We start from the raw sequence: 11,624 nt of genomic DNA on the forward strand, positions 1-11,624 counted from the left end.
ATCAGGTTTTTTTAAACCTAGGCTCAAGTTCATTAGACTAAAAGTGTGAGGACTGAGTTTATTATAAGTTTGGGTTGAATTTGGACTAGGCTTGAATTTTTATTTTTTTTATTTTTTTTAAAATTATCATAAACTTAAAATCAGTTAATAATAATCAATTTGTTATAATAAATTAAAAAATAAATATTTCAAAATAAAATAATAAAAGTTTAGAAATTTAATCTTTTTAGTACTACATTCTTTATTTCAAGCATTCTCTTAATTAATTAACACTTAAAAAAGAATTTAGTATCATAATTTTAAGTTTTTTGATTCATTATTGATATATGAATTATGAATTTAAGTTTGATTTTTTATTTTGTTCTTTTATTATTTTTAAAATTTTAATTTATTATTCTAATTTATAAATTATTTTTTTAAAAATAGTGAACTTGGGCTTGGCTCGAGCTTTTTTCTTAAGCTCTTGTCTAGGCCCTCATCTAAAAGGCCCAGACCAAAGCTGTGGGAATAGGCTTTTTTGCTATCCTTATTTGGCAGGTCGGTTAAGTTCATATTTGGTACGAAGTGTTGAATAATGATTGTGAGAAAAAAATAATTATAAATAAAAATTAATGATTTTTAAATAATAATTTTGATAGAAATAGTAGATATATTGTAAATATTTTATTATATAAGTGTAAATAAAATCAACTTATTTTTCAAGGTACAATAGTAAGTATTCACAAAACACTTCAGTATCATGTCTCAAAAGCTACAACTGCTAACCTACCAAAGTGGCCTAAATGTTACAATATCGTTTAAATTTAATTTTTTTTAAACTTTTAATGAACGTTATAAATATATTATATTATGTGCAAAAATAATATGCACCTAATTAATGAATCCCACCTCAACTCTACTAAGTATTTGTTTGGTATATCTTATCTAATGGTTATACGTACTTATTTAATTTCATAAACTCTTATCAAAATTTCTGTTGTTATTGTTTTTTTAAATAGAGCTTTTAAAGCTTAAATATGCAATTTTTTTCTTTACTAGCAAAAGCTTAAATTTTTGGCTTTTGGGAGTAGAGGTTGAATTTTTTTTTTAAAATTTCTGAAATATCCTCTACTTATTTGACAATCTTATTTTATTCTTTTTAGAACATGATTGACATAAAAAGTGTACATTTAATAAGGATAAAATTATTAATTTTTCATTTATTGTGTTGATTAATGCATTTATTATTTCTAAATTATTTTAATACTCCCCAAATATATTTTATGTTAAATTAATTCACAATTTGTTAATTTTTATCTTGTAAATATTTTTCAAGAATAAAGATGGAATTGGAGTTGAAAGCAGGAACAAAGAAGGACAGCTGGAGCAATTTGGAATTCATCAATTGAGGGGATGTAAATAAAAAAAAATAAAAAAAATGAAAAATGAAAAAGAATAAAAAAAATAAAAAAGAACAAAAGAACGAAAACAAGCAATTTGGTTGCTCGTCCGTATTAATTTCAAACGAGCAATTTGGTTGCTCGCCCATCATGGCCACTTGACCATCACACATTTAAAAAAAATGATAATATAAATAATAATAATAAAATAATAAATAAATGATAAAATAAATTAAGTTAAAGCATTTGTTGCCTATAAAAAGGAGGCAAATGAGCTGAAGCAGGGGGAGCTGAGTTCTCAGAGAGAGTGATAGCAAAGGGTGTAGCTGCAAAATTTCTTTCTTTCTTTGTTTTTTTTCTTTTCTTGTTTTCGTTCGTATCAATTTTCTTTGTAACATATTTCAAAATTTTATCAAATAAAAAGAATATTGTGTTTTTTTCCATACGAGTGGCTAATTTTATTAAGTTGAAGTGAAGAGTGAAGCTCAATATTTCAAACTATTAAATTTTATTATTTTCTCAAATGAGTTTTTAAGTTTATTTTATTATTTTCTAGTTATTTTTATGTTATGTTAATTTTGTAAATTTCTTTGGATCTGTATGATATTTTGACATAATGTTGACACATTAATATAGTGTGGCACATTAGGTACTTTATTCCATATTTATCCACACACATAGAATTAAATGATATAATAGTTAATTAGTAAAAGTGAGGCAAAATATAAATGAGAGAGTATTAAAATTATAGTTTGAACCTTATCATATTTTAAAATTGATTTTAAATAATTTCTTTTCCCCACAATTAATTTTCTTAGTTTTAAATTGACTACTAGAGTTAAAATTCCCTATGGTTCAACCTCGGACTCACCTGATTATATTATAACTAGACACTCTTATACTTGAGAATAATACTCTTTTGAGTGGTGTCAAATTTTTTACGCCGTTGCCGGGGAGTTTTCTAAATTTGGTATTATTTTGTCTTTACTTTATTTTTATCTTATTTTAATATTTTTTTGACATTACTATCTTTCCATAATTCTATTTTATTCTCTTTTTGCAAAACTTTAGTTAGCACCCCTCCTCTTTTCAAACTTTAACATTATCTAAAACATTTGTGAGAAACTTCATTTTAGCTCAGAAACCTTTGCATATCATTCCCCAAATTGAATTTATTTCTTTAAATTTCTGCAATTTACTTTACGCATTTATTTTAAATGGTCGGCTCTACCGCCTGATTGTTATTTAAATTTTGTTAATTTATGTAATTTTTGTTTATATGGTCAGTTCTACCGCCTAACATTTTAATTTCAGTTTATTTATTCTTGTACATTAATTTATTTAATTTTATGTTTTATTATATGACTGGTTTTAAAATACAGCATAAAGTGTTTCTTTTAATTTCTTTGTTTATGGCTGGTTTCACCGCCTAATTTATTTATTTTTCAATTTTTTTATTTCTTATTTTTGCTTATTTAATTTCTAGTTTATTTTTATTTTCTGCAATTTTCATTTAGCGTTTTATGCATCATTGGTTTAGCACACATCATTAGCATTGCATGCGTCGTTGGTCTCGTACAAATAGTGGCAAATTAATTAAAAGATCATCTTCACCACCCTTAGATATGGCTGACATAGGAGGTGAAAAGTTTTCGGAGTACAAAAATAACCAAGCCTTGCAAAATCTTACTTCATGCATCATACTAAAATAGGGTCACCATCATGCATAGTTTTCCCTCTTGATGCATCACGTTTTAATTTCAAACCTGGTATCATTCAACTTCTTCTTACTTTTCATGGTTTTGAGTCTGAAAATACATGTTTGCATTTAAGGGAATTTGAGGAAGTCTGTAACACATGTACTAATCAAAATTATAGCATGAATATAATCAGGCTTAAGTTTTTTTCTTTCTCACTAAAGGATAAAGCTATTGGTTACAAAATCTTAAGTCAGGATCCATCAGAACTTGGGATGAAATGCAAGCACAATTTTTGAAAAAATTCTTCCCACCCCACATAACAAATTCTTTTAAAAGAAAAATCACCACATTCACTCAAAAACCAAGGGAAACCCTCTACCAATGTTGGGATAGGTTTAAAGAGCTACTTAACATTTGCCTACACCACGATTTTGAAACATGGAGATTAGTGTGTTATTTCTATGAGGGATTAACATCCTAAGGTAGACAAGTCGTTGAAATAATGTGTAATGGTGAGTTTATGGATAAAAGTTCTGAAGATGTATTAGACTATCTTGACTATATAGAAGAGAATACACAACATTGGGATACAGTTGAGTCTTATGAGTCAACAAGTAAACCCCAGCCATCTCCATCTAGTGGATGTATGCATAATCTTAGGAAAGACCATGATTTTCAAGCCAAATTTGCATCATTAGCTAGAAAAATCAGCATTAGAGTAAAAAAAGAATGATCATATAAAGTCTGTTCAAAATATATATTATGTTATGTTTGCGATTCTACTGACCATTTTACGCAAGACTGTCCAACTTTGCCAGCTCTGAGAGAAAGTTTGCATGAACAAGTAAATGTCGTCGACAATTTTAAAAGGCCAAATCCAAATCCATTCCCAAACTTACAACTCTAGTTGGAGAAACCACCCAAATTTCAGTTGGAGAAATGACAATCATGCACAACCTTCACAACCAGTTCCTTCACGTCAAAATTTTTAAAACCCCCAGAGTTACCCATCATATGTCCCACCACCAAGAAAAAACTATGGAAGACACGTTGCATTCGTTTATTGAAAAATAAGAGTCGATCAATAACTAAACGATGCAAACCTTAACCAATTTGACAGAAACTATCTCCAAACTTGCATCTGCTCTGACTATGCATAAAAAAGGAAAGTTTCCTGCTCAACCTGAACCAAACCCAAGAGTCAATAACATCCTCAAATGGGAAATTCAGGAAACCAAAATATGAATCAAGTCAAATTGGTTATAACCCTTCGTGATGGTAAAATGGTCAAAAAACACATTGTGAACCCTCGTGAAACTAGTAAAGATTCAATTTTAGAAAATAGGAAAAAGTCTGTCGAACTGTTAACCCATGAAGAAATAACCAACTCTCCTCCTATACCCCATTTCCTCAAGCACTAATCAAGCCAAAGAAATCAAACCATAGTCTAGAAATTTATGAAGTTTTTAAACAAGTAAAGGTCAACATTCTTCTAATGGATGTCATTAAACAGGTGCATTCTTATGCTAAATTTCTAAAAGATTTGTGCACGGTGAAAAGGAAACATAAGGTGCAAAAGAGAGATTTTCTAGCAGAACAGGTAAATTCCATTCTCTCAACCAATAGTACTTTGAAATACAAGGATCCTGGTTGTCTAATTATTTCTTGCACTATTAGGGATCATAAAATTGGACATGCTTTACTTGATCTTAGTGCTAGTGTTAATTTGCTTCCTTACTTAGTATACCAACAACTCAATCTCGGTGAGTTAAAACCAACTTCTATCACTCTTTTACTTGTTGATAGATCAATTAAGGTTCCGAAAGGAATAATTGAAGATGTATTAGTTCGAGTCGATAAATTCATATATCTTGTGGATTTTATTGTTTTGGAAACGGAATCAATTACTAATGAATGCAAACAAATTCCTATTATATTAGGTTGACCATTTTTAGCTACTGCTAATACTTTGATTAATTGGAGGAATGAATTAATGAATTTATCTTTCGACAACATGACATTGGAACTCAATGTGTTTAACATGCGTAAACAACCTCACCACTAAGAAGATAATGATAATGAGAATGAGGAGATTGATCTCATCGAGCCAATCATTGAGGAACACATTCAAGATGATAATTTTACAAACTCTGTGGAAATTTATTTTGCTGGTTCTTTTGAATCAAGTAAAAAATTAAATTATGATACTGCCAACATATGTTCTACACTTGATTCTATGCAGGTACTTACAGGTGACGATGACCAATCGAACTTTGAAGATATAATACAACCTGAAGAACCAAACGAAGAGGAAGCACCAGAGCTCGAATTAAAGCCCTTACCAGAAGAATTGAAGTATGCATATCTTGGAGAGCAATAAATATATCTGGTGGTAATTTCTTCCCAGTTCACGCATGATCAAGAAGGTAAGTTGTTATTTGTACTAAAAAGGCATAAAACTGCATTTGATTGGACCTTAAAAGACATAAAAGACATTAATCTTTTAATTTGCACACACCGAATATACTTAGCGGAAAATGTCAAAACAACCCGTCAACCATAAAGAAGACTAAACCCTCATATGAAAGAAGTGGTAAAGAATGATGTCCTTAAACTACTAGATGTATGAATTGTCTATTATATCTCTAATAGTAAATGGGTAAGTCTAACACAAGTAGTACCAAAGAAATCTGAAATAACTGTTGTAAAAAATGAAAAAGGTGAACCAATCCCAACACAAATTCCATCTAATTGGTGCATGTGCACTGATTACAGAAAATTAAATGATGCAACTAGAAAATATCATTTTCCCCTTTCATTGACAAAATTCTCAAAAGAATGACTGGACATCCCTACTACTGCTTTCTTGATAGCCACTCTGACTATTATCAAATCCCTATAGCCTTAGAAGACCAGGAAAATACCATATTCACATGCCCATTTGGAATATTTGCATTTAGGAGAATGCTTTTTAGACTTTGTAATGCTCCTGCAACATTTCAAAAGTGCATGCTAAACATTTTTAGTGATATGGTTGAAAATTGTCTTGAGGTTTTTATGGATGATTTAAATGTATTGGTAATTCTTTTGATACATGTTTTGATAATCTAGAAAAAGTTTTGGAAAGGTGCAAAGAAAATGACTAGTTTTAAATTCGGAAAAAATGTCATTTCATGACCACTTCTAGAATTGTCTTGGGCCATGTTGTGTCTTCAAAAGGAATTGAAGTTGGCAAAACCAAAGCTGAAGTCATTTGAAAATTACCCTCACCAAAGACAATTAGAGAAGTCCGTTTCTTTTTAAAACATGCATGATTTTATAGGAAGTTTATAAAAGACTTTATTGTCATATCTAGACGACTTTGTAGCCTCATAATAAAAGATTCACCTTTTGAATGGACTGAAAATTGTCAACAAACTTTTTAAAAAATAACTACTCTTTTGACATCAGCCCCATGATTGGTCTTTACCTTTTTAACTAATGTGTGGTGCTAGTGATTATGTCGTTGGCGCTGTTTTGGGTCAAAGAAAGGAAGGTAAGCCTTTGTCATTTATTGTGCAAGTAGAACTTTGAATAGTGCTAAAATGAATTACACTACAACTGAGAAAGAACTACTTGTTGTAATATTTGCATTGGATTAAATTTCATTCGTATTTAATTGGTTCATCCACTATTGTTTATTCTGATCAGGCTGCTGTGAGATATTTAATGTCAAAACAGGATGTCAAACCAAGGTTGATACGATGGATTTTGCTACTTCAATAATTTAACTTGACAATCAAGGACAAAAAGGGCGCTGAAAATGTTATTGGAGATCATCTTTCAAGACTTACAAATGAGTCTTCAATTGAAACAACACCCATCAATGATTCTTTCTCTGATAAATTTTTATTTTCTATAAACAAAATGCCTTGGCATGCTAATATTGTTAATTATCTTATAACATGTGAAATGCCATGTGACTGAAGTTCTTAGGATAAGAAAAAATTCTTAACAGAAGTGATAAGCTTTTACTGGGATGATTCATACCTGTTCAAGTACTGGTCTGATCAAATTTTTTGAAGATACATACCAGACGATGAGGTAAGTAAGGTCATTTAATTTTGTCATTTTGAGGCATGCGGTGTCCATTTTTCTTCAAAAACGATAGCTGCAAAAATATTGTAGTGTGAATTTTATTGACCTATATTATTTAAAGATTCACATACATTCTGTAAACTGTGTCAGAATTGTCAAATGATAAGGTTTATTTCAAAGCGAAACATGATGCATTTAAACCTCATCTTTGTCATTGAAATATTTGATTGTTGGGGAATTGATTTTATGGGCCATTTTCCATCATCATTTAGATTTGTGTACATTTTGGTTGCTGTTGATTATGTTTCAAAATGGATCAAGGTAATTTCTTGTCAGCACAATGATCACAAGATTGTTATCCGTTTTTTAAAAGAAAATATTTTGAGCATATTTGGAATACCTCGAGCCATTATCAGTGATGGAGGTAAGCATTTTTGTAATAAGTCATTTGAGTCCTTAATGAAAAAATATGGAATTACACATAAGGTTACTACCCCTTATCACCCTCAAATAAGTGGTCAAGTTGAACTAGCAAATAAGGAGATAAAACAAATTTTAGAAAAGACAGTTAATCCAAACCGTAAAGATTGGTCTCTTTGAGTAACTGATGCACTTTGGACATATCGTACTGCTTTTAAAATATCTTTAAGAATGTCACCATATCGGTTTGTTTATGGAAAATCTTACCATTTACCAGTTGAACTTGAACATAAATCATTTTGGGCCATTGCAATTAAATCTTGCCACTTACCAGTTTAATTCAAATCTTGATGATGCTGGTAATGTGCGTAAATTGTAATTAAATAAACTTGAGGAATTAAAGAATGATGCATATGAGAATTCTAGAATTATTAAGGTAAGAACCAAATTTTTTCATGACAAAAGAATTTTTCAGAAAATATTTGAAATTGGTCAAAAAGTGTTGCTTTATAATTCTCGTCCTCATTTATTTCCAGGGAAGTTAAAGTCAAAGTGGAATAGTCTATTTGTTGTGAAAAATGTGTATTCATATGGAGCCGTAGAAATTGATAATCCAAAGGATGGTGTCACACTTAAAGTTAATGGTCAAAGATTAAAACCATATCTAGAATACCAACCACGTGAAGTAGATACTAAAATCAATTTGAGTGACCCACCAAATTTTAATTAAGCTTTTTCATTTTAACTTTTTGTAAATTTGATTTACTGTTTCTTTATCGTTTGAATTGTTTGATTTTTTTTTCTTTTCCCTATATCTTGAGTGGCGTGCATGGCATTATTTTTAATTGTGTGTTATTTGACAATTGTGCTTTAGCTCACCAAATTTTTATACTTGTCATGAGTACCTCCATGAGAAGTTTCCTTTTCGATCATCTTAAAGAGCTTTTACATGTAAAATTTCACCTAAGGAAATTGCTCTGATTTTGTAAATCACATCCCATTTGGGATCTCCAACCACTAGAGTTAGTATCTTACGTGAAAGATCTAGAAAGACAATTGAAGGAAATAGATGATGGTATCTATAATCTGCAATTGGAATGAAGATTTGATTCGTTTTGTTTTGATTCACTCTCCTGTAGAAATGGCAGATAACGGTACTCCGTGACTTTTTAAGTCAGTATTCTCAGTTTCCCACAATAACTGAAATCTTAATGTCAAGCATGGAAGAAATACAACAAAAATTGCATCAACATTTTCCGTCTCCCCCTCAAAATGCTCTTAAGAAGATTTAAAAAGCTCGTTGTGAACGACTGCGTTTGTTAATGATCAATGGGATTCCTGCTGACATTCGCTGGTTAATTGAAGCAAAGGTCCGACTGGCAGGTAAGTTTTCTGATCCATTCGTTTTCTACATGCCTGGTTTTGGTAAAAGTATATTTGCTAAGAAAATAAGAGTTAAACGACTTGGCTCTGAATGTTCTCACTGTGTAAGACTTGCTTACAAAAAGCCACGTTGTAAAACTTTAAGAATGTTTTATGTAAATCGTGAAGATAAAATCAAATTCGTTAAGGATGGCATGAGTAAAGAATCGTTGGATGATATTTTACGATCTCTTAAGACGCATCCAAGCGGATATGTTCAACGTAAAATTCAAAATTTATGGAAGCTGTTCCAAAAAGAAAGTGCACAGTTTAGTCTTGGGAATGTGATTCTAAAATACCTTATTTGCCAGTTTATAAGAAAACTAGATGGGAAGCCTATCCTTGACTTATAAAGGGCGTTCAAGCTGTTACTGGACATAAAACCAGAGGAATATGTGAGCCACAATCACAACTACTAGTAAATATCCTTTTATTTTACTGTCCTTTTATCTTTTGCATTATTATTATTATTGTGTGTGTGTGTTTTTTTTTAATGTCTAATCACTGTTCGCCTTTGAATTATTAAGTTAAAAGCTTCACTCGTCATTTGACAAACACACCACCCCATTTACAGATGTATATCATTATGTCCATCACCAAGATGCTTAAATAGAAGCTCTTTTTCAAACACTCACAAATTATTTCTTTTTAGAATTGTCCTAATGGCAGCAACTTCAAGTAGTGAACTTAAAAAAATTTGTGTACTTTCTGGATTTCGCTATGGAAAGTATAATGAGTTCGTTTAAGCAGCCATAGATTTAGGTCGTGCTATAGGAGAGAGGAAACTATATCTTGTATATGGAGGGAGTGACCGAGAGTTATCAAAGCTTATCTCTGAAGCTGCTTTCGTTTGAGGAAGCCAAGTGTTAGACATCATTCCAAAAGCTTTAAAACCTTTAGAATGTCTACCAGACCCACCAACTGGAGAAGAGTTAGTTGTCTTGGGTATGCCAGAAAGAATATCTGAAATGTTAAATCATGCTAACACTTTCATTTTCTTGCCAGGATATCTTACAACTTTAGAGACACTAATTACATTTGCTTCTTGGGCCCATTTGAATATCCATAAAAAACTCATCAATTTGCTAAATGTTAATAACTTTTATGATGGCTTAATAACTTTTCTTAATCATGCAATAAAAAATTATTTCATTCTATCCTCAGCGAAAAAACTCTTTATTTGTGCTCCTACTGCTAATGAGTTACTTGATCTTTTACAAACTTACAAACTAGAGCCAGATCCTATGACTTTGGCGTTGGATTGGGCAACTGATGACGATGGCAGTAATTCTTGTAAAAAATATAAATTAGATTTAACTCTCCATTTGTAAATATTTCCAGCAGTGGCCATGTGATATCTTCTAAACTCTACTCTTTTCTTTAGACATTGAGGACAATGTCTCCTTCAGGTTTGGGGAGGGGGAATAGTTGACAATTGTGGAATGTCTTAGTCCTAGTGATGTTTTTACTAATTTTTGTTGTAAAGACTAACTTTGGATAAAAATTTGAGTCGAAGATGACATAATATAGAATTTAGTGTATTTAGAAACGTATCTTCTTAATTTTAGTGTTTTGTTCTCCAAAAAAAAAAAATATATTTTATGTCCTTTTCTCTTTTTCTCTTAATCATCTCCCTTAAGTTTCTGCAATCAATCCCAATTTTTTTTAGTGTTTCTTTAACAAAAAAAAAAGAGTTTTCTTTTTTGATGTAATTTTTTAATATTGGATAACATGATGATTTTCAAATTTTGGTATTTGTATTATCTTTGGCCTTGAATTATGTTACACTATATTTTCCCGATTGCATGTTGAAACGTAAATTGAGAAATTTGATGAGTAAAATTGATTAAGCCATCTGGAGGAATGTACATGTTATGAAAAGTCCAAACGAGTTTTTGAGCCTATTATCCTTGGAGAGTAACCATGTTTGCCTATACAGCTTCACAATTTATTGTACAAGATCTCTATAATTTCTTTAAAGTTAAAAAAAAAGTATGTGCAGCCGCATCAAAAAGTCCATTGAACTAGTGGATATGAAAGATTATTTAGAGCCCTAAAAGATGACAGAAGACCATCTTTGATTTGTTTGAGCCTTTTTAGCCAACCCTATTATAAAGAATCCATAGTTAACCCCTTTGAGCCTTTGAAAAAAAAAATTTCCTTTGATAACCTATTATTTTATCCCACTCCAATGTGGAGTATCACCTTATATTTTATATTTTCCACCACCCAATTATGTTTGAAAATAGTGAGGAGTATGTATTCATAATAATAGTATTATGAAAAAAAGGATATGTATATAAAAAAATTAAAAAAAGGAGAAAAAAAGAAAACAATTAAAAAAAACACCTTATAATCTCCAAAAAGTCTCTTATTTTTCAAACATATATTTTTATTTTCCTTATTTTCTTTTTTGTTAGCCATGATCCTAGCCTACATTACGATCTAATAAAAGTCCTTCTTGATTTTAGGGAACTATAGTCTGAAGTAAAAGCTGGTAATATGGACTAAAAGATGTGGTGATGCATAAAAATAAAAATAATTTTTGATATTAATTCCTTGAACTTGAGATCATTTAATTTCTAAGTTGTGGGTATTATTTTTTCATCTTGGTGAGAGCGTGTGA

This window comes from Citrus sinensis, chromosome 2 (assembly GCF_022201045.2).
Source record: "Citrus sinensis cultivar Valencia sweet orange chromosome 2, DVS_A1.0, whole genome shotgun sequence".
Taxonomy (NCBI): domain Eukaryota; kingdom Viridiplantae; phylum Streptophyta; class Magnoliopsida; order Sapindales; family Rutaceae; genus Citrus; species Citrus sinensis.